Raw genomic sequence first — 19,923 nt, 5'->3', positions numbered from 1 at the left:
TAAAAATATGGAGTAGATAAAAATCAATATATGTAATGAGGATGTGTAGGGAGAAAAAAGAAAGAGCTCATAGAGTCAAACAAATAATGAGATTTCCTCCCTTTTTCCTTTGCCAAACATGTTCAGTCAAAGCAAGCCTATCTTAGTAGAATGAGAACTATTATAATTAACTGAAGTTTGGTGTTCAGAATATTATGATATTGTAATATTATATTACAATTATGAAAAGATGACAATTTAAGATTAAAACGTTTGTCAGTAGCAAATCTACTCTCCAAGGTAATTATAAAAGAAGGAATATTGGAGAATTGGAAAAATAAGGAACAGTAGAAAAGGAGAAATATGCAGCTAGACTACTCTCTTCATGAGTATTCTTAAAACCTATTTGGTGACTGAAATAAAAATGATACACTATAGACCTAACAAAGGAGGTGAAAGACCTATGTAATAAAAAGAATGTTATAAGAAATAGAAGACAAAAATAATGGAAATATATTCTCTGCTCATGGATTGGAAGAATTAACATTGCTAACATGACCATATTGACCAAAGCAATATTCAGAGTCAACGCAATCCCTATCAAAATTCCAATAGCTTTTTTTCAAGGAAATTGAGCAAATATTACTGAAATTTGTATGGAACCATTAAAGATACTGATAACCAAAGCAATTCTGAGCCACCAAACAAAGAATCATCAAAGCATTACATTCCTGGTCTTCAAAATACATTACAATGCAATAGTAATCAAAACAGTATGGTATCAGAATAAAAATAAACACACAGATCAATGGAATGCAATTGTGAACCAAGGAATAAATCCACATTTATATAAATAGTTAATTTACGACAAAGGAGCCAAAAACATATAATGGAAAAATGTAAGTCTATTCAAGAAGCAGTGTTGGGAAAACTGTATAGCTAAACCATAAGGAAAATATGAAACTAAATTTTCTCTCACACCATACACAAAAATTAACTCAAAATGGATTATAAACCTGGACATAAGACCAGAAACTATAAGATACATATAACATAGAAAAACCACCCCACAACACTGGCTTCAGAGATATCTATGTGTACTCAACTCCAAAGACAAGGAAAACAAAAGCAAAAAAATAATGAATGGGACAAATTACATCAAATTTAAAAGTCTCTGCACAGTGAAAGACACTTTCACTAAAGTGAAAATAAACCAGTTGAATGGGAGAAAATATTTGTACATCATATATCTAACAAGAGGTAAATCTCTGAAATCTACCAAGAATTCATATAGCTCAGCAAGTACAAAAATGATTAATGAAAGAATGGCCAAAAGAGCTAAATAGACACTGTCCAAAGCATACAAATGGATGGCCAATAGGCTCATGAAAAAAATGTTCATCATCACTTATCAGAGAAATGCAACTCAAAACCACAATGAGATACCACCTCACACCTTTGAGAATGGCCTCTATTGATATGATCAGAAACAATAAGTATTGCCAAGGGTGTGGAGAGAAAGGAACACTCAAACACTGTTGGCAGGATCATAGGCTGGATCTGTGGAAAATACTATGGAGATATCTTGAAATATTAAAAACAGATCTGCCCTATGACCCAGTCATTCCACTTCAAGGTCTCAACCTGAAGAATATAAAATCACTAACTGGAAGGGATATGTACACTCCTGCACTTATTGCAGCACTGTTCACAGTAGCCAAGGTATGGAAACAATAAAAGTGTCCAAAGACAGATGAATGTATTAAGAAGTAGTGGTATATAGTACATACACACAATGGAATGCTATTCAACGAAAAAGAAAAAAATGAAATCTTTCCATTTTCAACAACATGGATGGAACTGGAGAGTATTTTGTGAAGCAAACTGAGTCAGAGGAGAAAGACAAATGGCAGATGGCTTCACTTATCCACTCGGTTAAGGGGATTTACACTTTAGAAGGATAATTTTGGAGAGAGCAAAGTTAGTGAAATTCCATGCAATTTTTATATGGATACATGCTGAATCCTTTCTCAAGCCAGCATTTAACTTATCATTCAACATTTACCTATGGCCCACGCAGACTATATTACCTACTGAAGTTCTATATATCAAAACGAAGTTTCAATCATGAAAGAGAACCAAAAATAAAGATGTAATGTCTTGTACTGATTTTTACACAACCAGAAGGAATTACGTGTGAGTTCTTCTTCGCAATAAAGGATTGAGCCGGGTGAGAGCAGACTGGACGAAAAGATAATACACAAAATATAGCAAGACATTGCAAAATACGGCTGAGATAAAGAAATGGAAGTCAGCGGCTATTCATGGGCTTTAAGGAAGCAATGTGCTCATTACGTGGGAAATAACTTATCCTACATTTCCTTTAGAGGAAGTATCTGCTTCCCGAAATTCCCCATAAATTCTACTTCACTGAATTCTTGTCAATTTCTTTGAGGCTTGAAATTCAATGGAGTTATTAAAATCTACCCAAAGAAAAAGGGAAAAACATTTCACCTCACATGTAGTATTTTACCCAAGCCAACTACCCTTTTAAGCCTAAAAAGGAAAGGGAAGGCAATATGGCCCCAGTTTTTAAGAGCTCTTCTGTGGAAGTGGTACTGCCAAGCCTCCACTTCGTTCTCAGAGTTGGCTTTAGTTTTATTTTCCAAGGAAAGGTGAAAAGTCATATCACAGTGTGTTTTGCTACATTTAGTTTATTACAACTTGTTTGATAAAATGTAGAAATTCATGAAAACACAGAAATTGGGCTGGAAGATTGATTACAAAGTTAACTGCTTATATCTTATTTAACATAATTTTACATTTTAAAAATCATCTATAGGGCCTCCCCGGTGGTGCAGTGGTTGAGCGCCAGGTTGCAAAGCTGCCCGCAGCCTCTGCAGCACCGGTTCGATCCCCAGTTGCTCCCCGGCCACCGGAGGTGGGTCCCACATGGCGCGCAGACCTCTCCTGCCGCCCGCTGCTCCCCTCAGCAATGTACCTCAGTCTTTCTGCCTGCTCTGCTCCCCGCTCTGGCTCTGATGAATTCTCTCACCCTCCCGCGCTTCTGACTGTACCCAGTGCTTGTATCAATTAATTAATTAATCTTTAAAAAAATCATCTATAAAATAAAACATATTTTTGTGCATTTTGTAAAAATTATCAGAATCAATGATTAATAATTTAACAAAAGCTTTTTCTGAACCTATCAAAAGGATCTACCATGTGTAGCCTTTAACATCCTTCTGCTGAAATACCTGCATTTCTAAACTTCAGCTAACTCAACTGTAAACCAGGCCACCACGGATTTTTCACACATATTAACTAAAAGAATTTACGTGCACACATCTATCACAGAGGATTGTCAATACATGTTAATTACTTTTTACTCTCCCCTCCCATTAGCAAGTAGATTCAATGAATATTTTAGTGTTTCTCTCTCCAACCAGACAAACAAAAATAGAATGAGAACAATTGTTTGGTGTCACACAGCACATTACAAGCACAAAAGCAACTCAATTCCTTAGCTGACAAATTCAGCCCTGTAGGACACAGACAAAAAAAAACAAATGTTAACAAATAAGTCCCATGACAGGCCAAAATTGATTTTAAAATTCATGGCCTTCATGCATGACTCTCCCCCACATAATGGCACTATCTTTTTAGTCATATTTTTATACAAGGCCAGCAAGCTTGGTTTACATATACTTAAATTCATAGTATACCCAAAGTAATACTCTGGAATGAAAAGGTAGCCATTGATGACAACAAAGAGAGAGAGAGAGCAGGGAAAGGCGAAGGACACAATAAAAATCAAGCACAAGAAGTAAAGAAGCATAACAATGGCTCCTAAGGTCACTGCTACTGCAATAATCTTGAGGCAATGAATGAAGCTAACAACAGCCCAGGCCATCAAGAAAAGATGATACAAAAAACAAATGCCATCGCTGAAAACTATGCTGGGCATCGAAGCTCGTTGCTCTAAATTGAGAAAACTGAAGCCCAATAAGGTTACCCAGTTTTTAATTATAAAAATGGAGGCCAGGGTTCCCCATTAGGTGAATAACATCCACAACTACAACCAAGAGTGTTTGTCTTAACTGCTTAAAAGGAAGGGATGGAAATTATCAATTTTACTTCTTTATTTTCAGAGAAATGACAATTGTTCAGAGAAGTTTTAGGTTCACAGCAACTTCCCGTGTAACTCTTACCCCTATATATACATAGGCTCCCCCATTTTCAACACCCTCTAACAAGAGTGGTTCATTTGCTGCAATGGATGAGCCTACACTGGCACATTATAAGCACCCAAAGTCCATAATTTACATTAGAATTCACTCTTTGTGTTGCCCATTCTATGGGTTTGGACAGAAGTCTAATGACAGGTCTCCATCATTGTGGTATCTTACAGAGTATTTTTCTCTACCCTAAAAATCCCTTGTGTTCTGCCTTTTCATCCCTTCCTTCCCCCTAAACCTCTGGAACAAAGTGTTCTTCAATCCACCTCCATAGTTTTACCTTTCCCAGAATGCCACGTAGTTGGAATCACACATTATGTATCCAATTCAGACTGGCTTCTTCTACTTAGTAATAGGTACTTAATGTTATTACATGTCTACTCATATGTCAATAGCTCATTTCTTTCTAGTGAATATTCTATTGCCTAGATGTACCACAGTCTGTTTACCCATTCACCTACCTGGAGAATATATTGGTTGCTTTCCATGTTTGGTAATAATGAGTAAATCTGCTATAAACACCTATGCGGGGGCTTTTGTGTGGACATGATTTTCAACTCCTTTGTGTAAATATCAAGGAGCGCAATTGATAAATCATATGGTAACAATATGTTATGTTTACTTTTATTAAAAAAAGCTGCCTAATTGTCTTCCAAAGTAGCGATACCATTTTGCTTTTCAAGCAGCCATATGAGAGAGTTTCCTTGTTTCACTTCTTCATCAGCATTCTGCATTATTAGTAGTTCCACATTTGGGGTATTCAAATGTGGATGTGTAGTGGCATGTCACTGCTGATGTAATTTGCATTACCCTGATGAAAAAGGGCATGGAGTACCTTTTCTAATGCTTGTTTGTCATCTTTATATCTTGCTTGCTGAGGTATCTGTTACTTTGGCCTATTTTTGAATGGGGTTGTTGGTTTTCATGTAGAGTTTTAAGAGATCTTTGCATATTTTGCATAATTATATTTCAGATGTTTCTTTCTTTTTTAAAACATTTATTTATTTATGTATACAAGAGCTGGGTTGCAGGCCAGAGATGCAGTTGGTGAGAGGAGCCACCAGAGACAGAGTGGGCAGCAAAACAGGCAGATTGACTGAAATACACAGCTGAGAGGAGCAGGGCAGGAGACAGGAGAGGTCTGCTGAGCCATTTGGGTCATCTCCCTGGCCAGGGATTGAACTTGTGCTGCAGTGGCTGCAGATAGCTTCATAGCGCTGACGTTTAACCCCTGGCACTACCAGGGAGGCCCCCAGATGTTTCTTTTGAAAATGTAATCACAGCCTTGGCTTGTCTTCTCATTCTCTTGATATTATCTTTCTCAGAATAGAAATTTTTAACTCTAATGTGACCTTATCCCCAAGGTCATCTAGACTTTCTATGTCTACAAGAGCTTCATAGCTTTGCATTTTACATTCAGGTCTATGGTTAACTTTGAAGTAACTTTTGAGAAGGGTGTAAGTTCTATTTCTAAATTCAATGTTTTGTGTGTTCCAGCATCATTTGTTGAAAAGACTATTATTCACCCATTGCATTGCTTCTGCTCCCTTGTCAAATATCAGTACAATATTTGTATGGGCCTACTGCTAGGTTCTGTATTCTATTTCACTAATCTATTCGCTCAGCCTTTCACTGTCTTTTCTTACATTAATCACACTGTCTTGATTACAAGTTGATAGTAAGCCCCACAGTCAAGTAGTGTCAGTCCTCTAACTTTGTTCTTGTTTTTAAATATGATGTTGACTTTTTGTTGAAGACCCAACGAAGTAGTTAAAACTCCTGAGTCTTAATAGGGCACATTTCAGTTCTATACAGTATTCAGCTAACTTTCCCAATCATGTTGGATCCAAGGAGTATTTTCATGCTGAACTATAAAAAAAAATCCTCTACTATTAATTAACTTTTATGTAACATCCACAACCTTTATGGCAACAGTTCACAACAATAAACAAAAGGCCTTACGACTTTAGGTATGTGAAGAAACTTTGGAGAAGACATTAAGAAACTCTCAAAGTGCCCTCTCCCTCTAGTGATAACTTTTACAGGGACATCTGGAAAAGAGAAAGGAGTTACTACCTGTCTTCCTTCTTCAAAGTGGCAGCAAGTCAACACTGGTCTTCAGTATTGCTTCTGCCACTACTCCAATGCCATTGTCTTAAATGAGTGCTTGCTTTACACCATCCAGCACTTGGAGAGATGCCAGGGTGTTTGAATGTCCAAATTTGTTCCATTTGAATAAAGTCTTTGAGCAGCACAAGTTAATCAATTATAAGACCACTCTGAGACTTACTCTACTGTCAACCCAGTGATCCAGAGGGCATTAAAATCACTGGATTGCTACCATACAGACTTCTGCCCAATTAGCTGGGGAACAGAGGGCAGGCAGAAATGCTTGCCTCAGTTGGGGCAAGCGGCCAGCTTGGGTCTGGGCTACATGCCTAGAAGACTGAGAAATAGAGACTGAACAAACTTATTGATTCATTTTACTTTTAGATATTTAAAAATGAAATCCAACCTAGTTAATTAAGATTAATTAAGATGTTATAAAAACAGTACAGATGAATGTTTTCCTCTAGGTGCACATGACATGAACCAAAACAAGGAGACATAGAGCCCAAGTTGACAAAAGAAAACCTTTTTAGACCATGAAATGATTTGCAGTGGATGATTATTTATAGGTTACAATAACTACCCCCTCTTCAATTTCATATAATAGTTGAATTATCTTGATACTGCATGAAAATCCTTTATCATTGTTGCTCAAGGTTTTCAATTTATCAAGAGTAGAATAATTTCCATTAATATGACTTTTATAATATCTACATAGAAAATTTCATTTACAGCTTGTGCGCACACACACACACACACAAACAAAACTTAGAAATGCAATGCTAAGTGAGGCAACAACATATACAACAGAGAAACAAAGCTAAGAACTGAAAACTGATCCTTGTTAAACAGACACAAAAAAGGTGAGAAAAATGAAAAGGTGTCATTTGTTAAAGATGAGCATGTCTAAAAGATTAACGTGAAAAAAAATCTAAACTATCCCTACAGACTTTTCTACATAGCTCCATGGACAGTGTTCAAAGGGCTAAGTGGATCAAAAGAATAGGACTATAAAGAAATGGAATTTAGTATTTTGTTCAAAGGAAATGGAGAATAAACAATACTAAGAAATATAAAGGCAATCCATCTGAAAAGAATCACCTAATTATGCTATACAAGATGTGCATGAGAACATGAGGGAAAAGGCAGGAGTGTGTGGTCCACTGAGCCTCTCTCACTTCCAGATCTGGCAGGGCAGAGAAACACTGCAGGTGTGCACTGTATTTATCAGCAATGTAGCCAGTGGCACGGTTTGCACCCCAACCCCAAACAAATTCACTCGTTTACCAGCAAACCCAGTGCACCAATATCAAATGCAGTAGTGGAGGTTAAAGAAAAGCAAGCGTTTCTCTTCAGGCAGTCCAATTTCCTTAGAAGATTTTCAAAGACTACAGGTCAATCTGTAAAATATTTATGAGATATACAATCTTTTTTCTTTTTAATAATTATTTTTTATTGAGGTGCTTACAACATTGTATGTGTCTCAGGGGTACAGGTTCACAGGTCTTCAGATGTATGTAATCACACCACACCCACCACCAGAGCACCCATAATCCTCCAAATCCTCCACCATAGTTCACTGGGTCATGTTATCCCTTTGCTCCCCACCCCATCCCTCCCACCAGGTGCTCTCAATTTGACAGGCAGATTTCTAGGGCTTGTTTTGGTTTAGTTTATTTTTTAAAATATTTATTTATTTATGCATATAAGAATTGGGGTACAGGCGAGAGGTGTGGGGGTGAGAGGATTCACCAGAGACAGAGAGGGGAACAGAACAGGCAGATTGACTGAAATACACTGCTGAGGGGAGCAGTGGGTGAGTCAAGAGAGGTCTGCTGTGCCATGTGGGTAGCTCCCTGGCCGGGCAATGAACTTGTGCTACTGCGGCTGCGAATAGCTTCATAGGTTGCATCTTAACCCATTGTGCCATCAGGGAGGCCCTGTGTTGGTTTAGTTTTGACTGTTCCTTTGTTTTGTTTCTTTATATTCCATAAGAGTGAAGTAATTCTCTATATGTCTTTCTCCTTCTGAATTATTTCGCTTCAGTTCCATCCATGTTGTTGCAAACAGCAAGATAACTTATTAGGGGTGTGTGTGCGTATGTGTGTGTGTGTATGTATGTATCTGAGTACTATGCTACTGCATATATAAAGCACCTTCTTAATCCACTCATCTGTCCCTGGGCATTTAGGATGATTCCAAAACTTTGCTATTATAGATCATGTTTTGTTTTTTTTTAAAGACTTTTTTTTAAGACTTATTTTTATTTATTTATACAAGCACTGGGTACAGTCAGAAGTGCGGGAGGGTGAGAGGATTCACCAGAGACAGAGCGGGGAACAGAACAGGCAGACTGACGAAGTACACTGCTGAGGGGAGCAGAGGCGGCAGGAGAGGTCTGCACGCCATGTGGGACCCTCCTCCAGTGGGGCCGGGGAGCAGCCAGGGATCAAACCGGCGCTGCAGAGGCTGCAGGCAGCTTTGCCGCAACCCAGCGCTCAACTGCTGTGACACTGGGGAGGCCCCAAAACTTTGCTATTATAAATAGCACTGAAATCAATATAGGAGTGCATACATTCGTTGAACTAGTGTTTTTGTATTATTCAGATAGATACCTAGGAGTGAAATTGCTAGATAAACATGGTATATCTATTTTTATATTTTGAGAAACTGCCACAGTATTTTCCTTGTAGGCTGAACTAGTTTACATTCACACCAACAGACTAGGCAAGTTCCTTTATCTCCATACTCTTATTAAAAACTTGTGGTTTCTAGTATTTTTTATATGGGATGTTCTCACGCGTGTCAGGTAGTATGTCATTGTGCTTTTGATTTGCATTTTCCTGGTAATAAATGATGATGAGCATTTTTCATGTGCCTGTTGGCCCATCTCTGTGTAGAAATGTCTGTTTAGATCCTTTGTAAATTTTCTCATTGGGTTGTTTTTTTTTTTTTTTTTTTGAGTTGTATGAATTGTTTATAGATCTTGCATATTAGACTCCTTTCAGATACATATCTTTCTCTCATTCAGAAGTCTTTCCTTTATATGCAAGTTTCCTTTGTTTTACAGTTTTTTGGTTTGATGCAGTCCAATTTATTTTGCTTTTGTTCCCACTACTGTTGTAATCAAGTTCCCTAAAAGATCACTGCAGCCAATGTTTCAAAGTGTTTTGCCTGGAGTTCATTCTATGCAGTCTATGGTTTCAGGCATTACAGTCAAGTCCTTAGTCCATGTTGAATTAATTTTAATTAATTTTGTGTGTGGTGTGACACTGTAGTCTAGTTTCATTGCTTTGCATGTCCAGTTTTCCCAACATCATTTCGTTGAAGAGATTTTCCTTTCTCCATTGTATTCTTTGGCTTCTTTGTTGTAGATTACTCATTTAAGTGTGGGTGTTTTTCCAGTTCCCAATTCTATTTATGTATCTTTTATCTCAAGACCATAGTTTCTTTAATACTATTGTTTTGTAGTATAACTTGAAGTCTAGAAGCATAATACCTCTGCTATTCCTTTTTTGTTGTTGTTGTTGATGATGTTGTTAGGATTGCTTTGGCTATTCAGCGTCATTTGTGTTTCTATGGAAATGTATTATCTTTCACTGGACCAACTACTTCACATCAACCAGAGACACTGGGGAGCAGGAAGCCGAGTGGAACACCTTGTAGAGGAGCTGGGTGCGCCTCACAGAGTGGGTCCCCAGTAAAAATAATAGCAGAGCAGTTATTCTGATCTGCGCTCCCCCCCTCCCACTCTTGGGACTGCCACCTATGTTGTGAGGTGGGCTAAGTGCCCAGGAAGTACAGAGTAACTCAACCCAAAGCCACAATGACAGATCACCTCACACCTGTCCAAAGGCCTAATAGCAAATATGCAAGAGCCAATAAGCAATGGAGAGGATGTGAAGAAACCTCTTTTTCAACTTCAGCTCTGCCAGTTCCTATGTACTTTCTATTTAGGACTACGCGTAACTGAACTGAACTACGCAATAGATAATGGGAGCATCTACCTCATGGAGCACTGTGAATACATATATAAGACACTTAAAATGGTGCCCGGTGCTTATTTAAGGACTTAGTGTTGCCAATAGCTAATATGTTGTTTGTTTCTATCATTTATTATTATAAACCAGTGGAATAACAATGGATTATCAAACTAAAGCTGTTCCAACAATTACATTTCCAAAAATTACAACTCTAATCCCAATGTATCTATGCAAATGTCAAAAACAATGTTTTAAAGTAACAGGAAAAAACAAAGGACTTTTTAATAGGAACAGAATTTTTTTAAATGCAAAATGTATAAACACACTGATGATTTTAAGTTAATATAATCATATTCATGTATGAACATAGTACTACAACAAATTTAAATGTAAAGCAAGTCTTAAGAAGATAATCTTATTACCTAGAAAATTGAAACATTGCAAAGAGAAAAGAAAAACTTCTACAAATCAATAAGAGAAAGAAAAATCAACCCAATAGGCAAATGATAAAGGATGTGGACATGCAATTCATACAAGCCAGATATTGAGATGACAAGTTTAGTGTATACTGATGTCGAACTCTCTCTCTGCTTTTTCCCCTTTCTCTAAAACATCTATAAATATTTAAATGCACGATTCTGGAGATGTATATTTTCTATATTTTATAGAAATATATTTGACTTATAGCACTATATAAAGGAATACAAGATATTAATTTGAGAAATTTATATATATTATAATGATTGCCATGATAGCAATAATTAACACTTCCATCTTGTCACATAATTATCATTTATTTTCAGTCCTTGGAATAATTAGTGTCTTAGCAAGTGTGATGATTCTAATTTGATACTTATGTAGATATGTAAATAAAGAATATAATACAATGTGCTATACAGGCATAATATAGAACACAATGGTAAAGAATGGATTACAGGGGCCTCCCCGGTGGCGCAGCGGTTGAGCGCTGGGTTGTGAAGCTGCCCGCAGCCTCTGCAGCGCTGGTTCGATCCCTGGCTGTTCCCCGGCCACCGGAGGAGGGTCCCACATGGCGCGCAGACCTCTCCTGCCGCCCGCTGCTCCCCTCAGCAGTGTACTTCGGTTCTTCTGCCTGCTCTGCTCCCCGCTCTGGCTCTGGTGAATTCTCTCACCCTCCCGCGCTCCTGACTGTACCCAGGGCTTATATAAATAAATAAATAAATAAAATCTTAAAAAAAAGAAAATTAAAAAAAAAAAAAGAATGGATTACAGGGTCACATCAGGGAGTTTGCCACACGGGGGAAAGAGGACACAGAAAGGCAGTATTCAGTTTTTGTAATGTTACTTTTCTACCTCCAATCCTTCCAAATTTATTTTTTAAATTAAAATGTCATTTTTAAGGAATAGAACTAAGGAACAAAGAAGTGTTTTATTATGTCCTATGTCAAAAAACTGTTGCACTATTTTTTACTCTGTGGCTGATTAAATAAAAAAAATAAAGCAGAAAAAATGAAATTTAAGAAATAGGAGCTTCTACTTTACCATAATCAATTAACAGGGACCAGTTTTAATTTACTCTTTGCCTCAAACAACTAAAAAATAAGACAAAAATAAGTATACACTATAAGATTCAACTTACATAAATTCCTGGAAAATAGATAGTAATCTACAAGACAGATAGCAGCAGATCAGTGGCTGTCGAGGGATAGCAAAGTAGGGAAGATGGAATACAGACCAGAGAAAGCTTAGGATAACGCAAATGTTGGTTATATTGTGACAGGGTGATGACTTTACAGGCATGAAGTGTGTGTGTGTATGTATGTGTGTGTGTGAGAGAGAGAGAGAGAGTTTGACATACATGTCAAAACTCATCAAACTGTATACTATAAATTATTGCAGTTATGTTAATTATACCTCAGGAAAGTTATTTTTAAAAAGCAATAGGTAAGCAATTTGACTTTACCCTTTCCCTACATCCTATCCTTCCTTTTACAAAATGAAAGAGATAAAAATACCTACCTTGTAGGATGACTATAGGTTTTAATTACAAACATTAGAAAAATATCTAAGCTGCAATCAATGCTCAATAAATTCTTCCTGCCATTATTACATAGTAGATGTTGGCATACACATTATCTCATTTAACCTCAATTCATCCTAATATTTCTGTAAAAGAGATATTCAGATGTTCATTTGACAGACGAGATAACATACATTCAAAGCAGTGAAGTGGAATACCTGGTTATAAAGCTCACTTTAGGCAAAGATGCCATTTGAATACAAACCCTCCTAGCTACAAACTACCTGATCATCTCCATGGCTTTTATATATTTAGTGATGTCCTTCTGTTCAATACTTTTATTTGGAACATAATTTGATGTTTGTAATTTCTTCAACTGACCATCACACAGGTCATGTCACACTGTACAGAACATTGTTTAAAGGCATAATTTGCAAGACCCACATTTTCATAGTTGTCATAAACCACTTTTGGTCATAAAACTATACAACAGATTTTCTTTCCTTCAAACCCTTCCCTCCAAGACCTGGCACAGCAGGGAGGGAGCTGCTGGCACTTCCCTCTCTCTCTCTTTTTAATCCTGTACCCAGTGCTCTAAGGGACTCACAATTCTGTTTAAAATATTTTAATAATTCATGCATACCGACAATCCTTGTAATTAAATCTCTCATAATTGGAGAAAGTACATTTTACAGACATTTATTTTCATGCTCATATCAACAATATTATTTTGTACAACAAATATATTAACATAGGACATATAATATCTACATTGCCAAATCTAACCCTCATTCACCCACCAAATAATAAAGCACCTACTCTGTATTTGTAATATTGAATAAAATATATTCTTTGTTCTCAAAGAGCCTGTAGTATAGGACAGTGTGTGATTAAAGGACTACTAACATAATTATTTAATATGTTAGTTAAATGTGGGATTCAGCTCCTCACCCATGTTTACAGTATCGCAATCTCTAAAAATAGCCCAAAAAATCTACATATTTACAAAAAGTCTACCTGTGTACAAATTAAGATCTCTCAAGTGATTCCAAAGTATAATAAAGTCTAAAACCCATAGGTTAATGTCAAATTCATAAGATACCCTTGAATCAAATTCAGTATTCCTTATAGCTGAAAAACCATTTGGTGATCTAGTGTATCATAAAAACTGCATTCTAGAAATGATCCAGAAAGTGAACTGTCCAAAGTAACTTATCGTCTATGCATATCCACAATTGGAAACTGGGTCTTCTCATCATTATATGGTTGACCGTATAATTTATTATCCAAAACTGGTACAATTTTTGAGAGCAGAAAAGGCAAAATATTATTAATTACACTGGGACAACAGATAGAAGTTTCAACTTTTCTGGGCAAACCAAGTCCTATGACTACCTGACCTGGCTCCCAATTAATGTTTCATAACATAGGGAAACCTACCACCAAATGGTTCCTTCTTTTAGGATCAATTTCTTATTGTCATGCATTGCCTCTGGTAAGCTCCCCATGGGCATATATCCACTTGAACTTAATGAAAATATATTGCCCCTTCTCTAACAACAGAAGAATATAACTTTTACCTCCCCATGTCACATAGAGCACAGGTTTTAGGAGTTCTGGCTGTGTGATCTTATATTTTTTCTCTTTTTATTTATTTATTTATTTTTTATTTATTTATTTATATCTATTTCACAGCACTGTTCATTTTTAAACAATGTTTGCTTTCTTCCCCCTCAGGTGTAGTCCCCATGTGTGATCTTAAAGACCTGAGTTTGAATCACACACATGATAGATGCTAGATAGGTGACACTGACAAAACTACCTAATGTTTCTGTGACTCAGTTTCTCCCCTGCAAAATGAGTTACTGAGAGGGTTAAGTAAAATTAATGCAAGTAAAAGGATGAGAGTGTGTGGTCTACCGTAAGCACTTAGATATTCTTCATCATTACCACTATTAATAAAACTTGCCACACTGATCTTTTCAAACATCTTTTGGACAGGAGATATATGTAGAAAGACTAATTAGAACATCAGACACTTTAGAACAAAGGTCATTATTTATATTCTCTCAGTGATTTCAAATCAGGCCAACCCAAGTCTGAATTCTAACTTGACAACTATCTGTATGTCCTTCAGCAAGTTACCTCACAGCCTTTAAAACCTCAATTTTCTCAACTATAAAATTGGAATAATGCTACTGGGTGACTCATAGTCATACTGTGATGATTACAACCAACACAGATGATTTCCACAGAAATGTGAATAATAGATCATCAGTTCTTAAGCGGTTGTGGTTTCTCATTATTTGAATATCATATATTTCATTGTAAACATTAAAAACCTCATTGATCATCATAATAAATGTGAATATTACAGATCATCCATACTTATTTGATTGGCTTTTTTAAAAAGAAGTGTAAAGGACACAGAGTTAGAATGTTTGATAAATATCCTTATTCAAAACCTAAGAGATTAGTGCCTTTTGTGCACATATTTATTTGCACTGCTGCATTTTCAGAAATACAACTCCTGGCTTGCCCATTCCAAATTTTTTTTTTACCATGTGTAATTAGACAGTTGTGGAGTTCTACAAAATAAAATAAATGGCCAAATGTTTATCCTTAAATGTGCAATGATTACTTTTTTTTTTTTTGCTAAGGTTGATATAAAATACAAAATTCATTTTAAAGTATAAACCAAAAAGTAGGTTCCTCTGAAACCTAATCACCTTTTGTATAACACAGGATATCAGAATAATCCACTTGCAAGCAATATTCTATCGAAATATTCTAGCAACACTGGTGAGATAATGAGAACTTAACTAGAAATTATAAATTTTTGAAATGTTCATTTTTAAAAATTTGACTGCAGCCCAAGGTCACTGAATGAGATCATTAACAAGCCCTCATTACTTAGCAGTGACCTCTAATAGTACTCATTTGAAATTTGCCTTGGGGGTTTTAATTGTTCTTATGCGGCTGTGGTTTCCCATTATTTGAATATCATACATTTCATTGTAAACATTAAAAACCTCATTGAAAGGAAGATTTCAAGAGTGACATTTGAATGAGACCTATACTTCAAATGTTTTATCACATGTTTAAGGGCACTGGAATGGTGCACTGCTCCCAAAGGGGGGTGTGCCATGTGTGGGCATCTAGGAATGTGTTTCCCATTCAATACTGTATATAAAAGACATTTAAATATTGACCACTGAGAAAGCAAAACTATTTTTCTAACTACATTAGTAATTATCAGCTTGGTATATGAAAACTCCATAGTCTCAGTAATACAGGAGCACAGAATTGCTTTTCTAAGGACGGGATGTATGTGCAGAAATAAGTCCAGGGTTTCTGGCATGAACCCTTTTATGGAAAATAATTTTGCAAAATACCTGGCTCAGGTTGGATGTTCTAATACCTAGCTGCAGACTGGAGTTTTGCCCGGTGCAAGGCTAAGTGCCCTGCATGGAAATTTAACTAACTGCCATGTTTAAACCCAAGATTTAATCAGTGCTGGCTTCCTTCTTTATTTCTTATATGCATCAGCATTCAAAAATATCACTATTTGTTTTAGGATTCATGTTTATCTATTTGCTATTCTTTTATCCCCAAGGTTAGGTATTGTGAAATTATACACCTTTATGATCAGCTCCCAAATTTGACATTATAGCAATGATTAATTGTATATTTGAAGTAAGCTCTCATAAACAAACTAAATTCAGATATTGGACAAAATGTTTCTCTTATTTAAAGAGTGTTAATGTTTTTGTGCCATTTTACACAACCAAATATATGCTCTAGCAAGTGCGAGCAGAGTTCCAAGTCCTTGTGATGACTGTTCTGCTTAAGAAGATATCGGAGACATTCATGAATATTTCATAGGAGCAGAGTCTTAGGAATTTCTAATTGCCAACATAATTTCTTGAAAGGAGAAATATAGAGGTGATACATTAGAGGTAAAGGGCATTTTTAGAGGTTGCTATAGAACATATCTTCCATTTCCATCCTATGAATTTGAACTATTAGTTGGCATATACAAGGTTGTCATGCATTTGAACAATTCCTCAATACCCACTGTGTGAACTTACCTCACTGCAAAGGAAAGAAAGAAAATTTGGATACAGTCAAAAGCTTTGAGGTTATTATCAATCAGACTTTAGGTTTTATAAAGGAACATTCCCAAGTCACGTGATTACATGTATTTTTTCGCCACTGGGGAGAGAATTCCCATTAAATAAGGTTAAGACAATTATTTACAAGGAAATCATGCTGTAAACACATGGCTGTCTTTCAGTTTATAACTTTTAGAAATGTTGGATGGATTTTAAATTATGTTTCCTCTACCATGGAATATTACTCAGCATTCAAAAAAGATAAACACATGCAATTTGCTGCAACATGGATGGCGCTGGAAGGGATCATGCTCAGCGAAATAAGCCAAAAAGAAAAAGAAAAATACCGGATGGTCTCACTCATAGCAGGAATCTAGAAAACTTAAATAATGGACCAGGAAAATGAAAAACTATAAGAAAGTGAAAATCAAAATCAACAAAAAACTATGAACCAGAGACACTTTTAGGGGGCGGGGGCGGGAGGGGAGGGATTGGGGTCAGAATGGGGGGCGGCAATTGTATGGGGAATAAACAATAAAATTTATAAAAAAAAAAATAATAAAAAAAAATAAAAGAAAGTATGCAATAAATAAAAAAAAAAAAAATAAAAAAAATAAATTATGTTTCCTCATCTGGCTCCCGCTCTCTGCCAGTTCGTGTCTTGATCATCTTCCAATAGCTATCTGGTTCTACTCCCTCCCTCACTAGTACTGGTACAAGCATGGCATCTAGCCAAATAGCTTTGGCATGCCTTACTTGCTCTTGAGAATTCCAAGTTAGGCAGATGTTTCCTCAGCTTGTCTTTTGGACTCGGCTGGAGTTCAATCCAGATTTCACACCAAGTAATGTCACCCGGAGAATATGCTTGCACCCCAATAGAAAAAAATGATCAATAGGTATCACTAGAAAGCAAAAGCAGAGCAAGCACACAGAATGATGCTGACAAATTACCCCCTTTGTTGTAAAATGTATTTCACTTTATAATCCTGGATTGTGCGCAATAAAAGAAACCTTGAAATTGTTGTATTAGTAAAATGTCAGTAAAAGTTATCATGACAATAAATACTGAATGTATTTACATTATTGAATCATGTAGACCATTAGATGCTAGAAACTACAAAAACAGTAAATAAGGTAAATAAATATCAACAGTGTATTAAAGATCAAACAGTTTATTAAAGATCAAACCTGAAGTCTTCATCCCTGAAACGACAGGTATATATAACTAGTTGAATCTCTGAGAACAGCAAAAAAAGTATAATGAAAACAAAGTATTATTTAAAAATCCTTGATCCAGAAAAGAAGTCCTCCCTTAGAAGAAAATTATATTCATTTCAGATTTAGGATACGAATAGGAATGCATAAGTACAATGAAATATTGCCCTTAAAATAAGGAGTCTAAACTGTTGACAATGAATATATGAGATGTCTCAAATAAAACACCCCCTTGGAGTACTTGTGCCCATAACTCAAAGAAGAGCTTGGCTTATTTAACAGGTGGAAGAGGTTTATAATGATTCTCTAAGCTGCCATATAAAACAAGGGATGTTTTTTCTCCTACTTTGGCAAAGGTTACAGAAACTGACAAAACACAAGTTAAGTATGTTTGTAGGGGTTAAACTGGAATAACGTTTTTAGAGGGCAATTTTCAGTATTCAAATTATCTAATATTTGCATATCCTTTGACAACGCAACTCAGCCTCCAGGTTTGTATCTGAAGATTTTTAGCATAAAAGATTATTTGATAAAAGAGTAAATGCACACCACCATAAAAAAATCATCAAATCACAAAGGAAGACAGCAGGAGAGGAAGAAAGGAACAAAAGACCTATAAAACAGTAAGAAACAATTACCAAAGTGGCAATTATATGTCCTTCCCTATCAATAATTACTTTAAATGTAAACGAACTCATTATCTAATCAAAAGGCACAGAAAGCTATAGAAAGAAAGCAATATGATGGTAACAACAACAGACCCAGGGACCAAGGAAACACAGTGAAGGGCCAAGAAATAAATCTGCACATGTACAATCAACTAATATTTAAAAAGGGAGCCAAGAATGCTCAATGGGGAAAAGAGTCTCTACAGTAAATATTGCTGGGAAATTTGGACATCTGCGAGCAAAAGAATGAAACTGGACTTCTGTTTTACACTACTTACAAACAATAAATAAATGGATTAAAGTCTCACATGTAAGATCTGAAACTGTTAACTTCCTAGAACAAAACATAGGGAAGAAAACTCCATGACACTGGTCTTGACAATGAATTATTGGATAGGACAACAAAAGCATCAAAAGCAAAAATCAACAAATGAGAAGACAACATAGGGATGGGACAAAATATCTACTAATCATAGCTGATGACAAGGTAACATAGAAGGAACTCCTATAACTCAATAGCAAAAAAAAAAAAAAATCTGACTTTATAAATTGGGCAAAGAATGTATATAGACATTTCCCCCAAAACTATATACAAATGGACAACAGGTACATGGAAAGGTGCTAAACATCACTAAGTATTAGGGAATTGTAAATCAAAACCACAAGGAGATAGCATTTCACACTTGTCAGAATGGCTACTAAAAAGACAAGAGATGTCAAGTAGTGCTAAGAATATGGAGAAAAGGGAACCCTTGCACACTGTGGGTGGGGACATAAATTGGTTCAGCCCTATGGAAACACTACGGGAACAGTTTGGAAGTGCCTCAAAATACAAAAACTATAAATACCATATTGTAGCAGCAGGCAGGGCACACTGCAGGTTTCCTATGATCCAAGCAGACAGGGTAAAGGAGAGTCCTGGAGCCCTCGGTGGCTTTCTCGGGTTTTTATTGAGCTTTTACATGTAGTGAAGCGACCAGGTACAAAGCAGGCAGGGCTGTGGGGGGAGTGGGGTGTGTGCCAGGAGGCTGGCAGGACTCCAAGCCCCTGGTAAGTCTTCACTCTGGGCTCTCTGGCATTCTCTCTCCCCTTCTCTCCTGTTCTCTCTCCTGCCTCTGCTTCTCTTGGCAATTATCTCAATACTGAGCCATGGCCCATAGAAGTAAACAACACAACTTATAACAATGTAACAAATGCAGATGCATGCCTATCAGGCATGCAATCCTAATGGCCAGAGGGCAGAAAAGCCTGCAAATCATTTACCCTACACATATGATACAGCAATCCCACTTCTACATATATATCCAAAGGAAATAAATCATTATATTGAAGAGATATCTACACCCCATGATCATTGCACCATTATTTATAGTAGCCAAGATATGGAAACAACCTAAGCATCAATGGTAGATTAATAAATCAAGAAAATGTGATGTACAAACAATGAAATACAACACATACTTACAAGAGAAAGAAATCCTGCCATTCGCCACGACATGGATGAGCCAAGAAGAAATTATACTAAGGGAAATAAGACAGTGAAGCAAAAATAAAATCTAAAATAGGTGGCCTTGGAAGCAACTAGTAGAATGGTGGTTGCCAGTAGCAGAAATGTGG

The sequence above is a fragment of the Talpa occidentalis genome, unplaced genomic scaffold (assembly GCF_014898055.3).
Source record: "Talpa occidentalis isolate TD23 unplaced genomic scaffold, MPIMG_talOcc4v2.1 talOcc4.15, whole genome shotgun sequence".
NCBI classification, from domain to species: Eukaryota; Metazoa; Chordata; class Mammalia; order Eulipotyphla; family Talpidae; genus Talpa; species Talpa occidentalis.
This window is presented reverse-complemented; position numbering follows the sequence as displayed.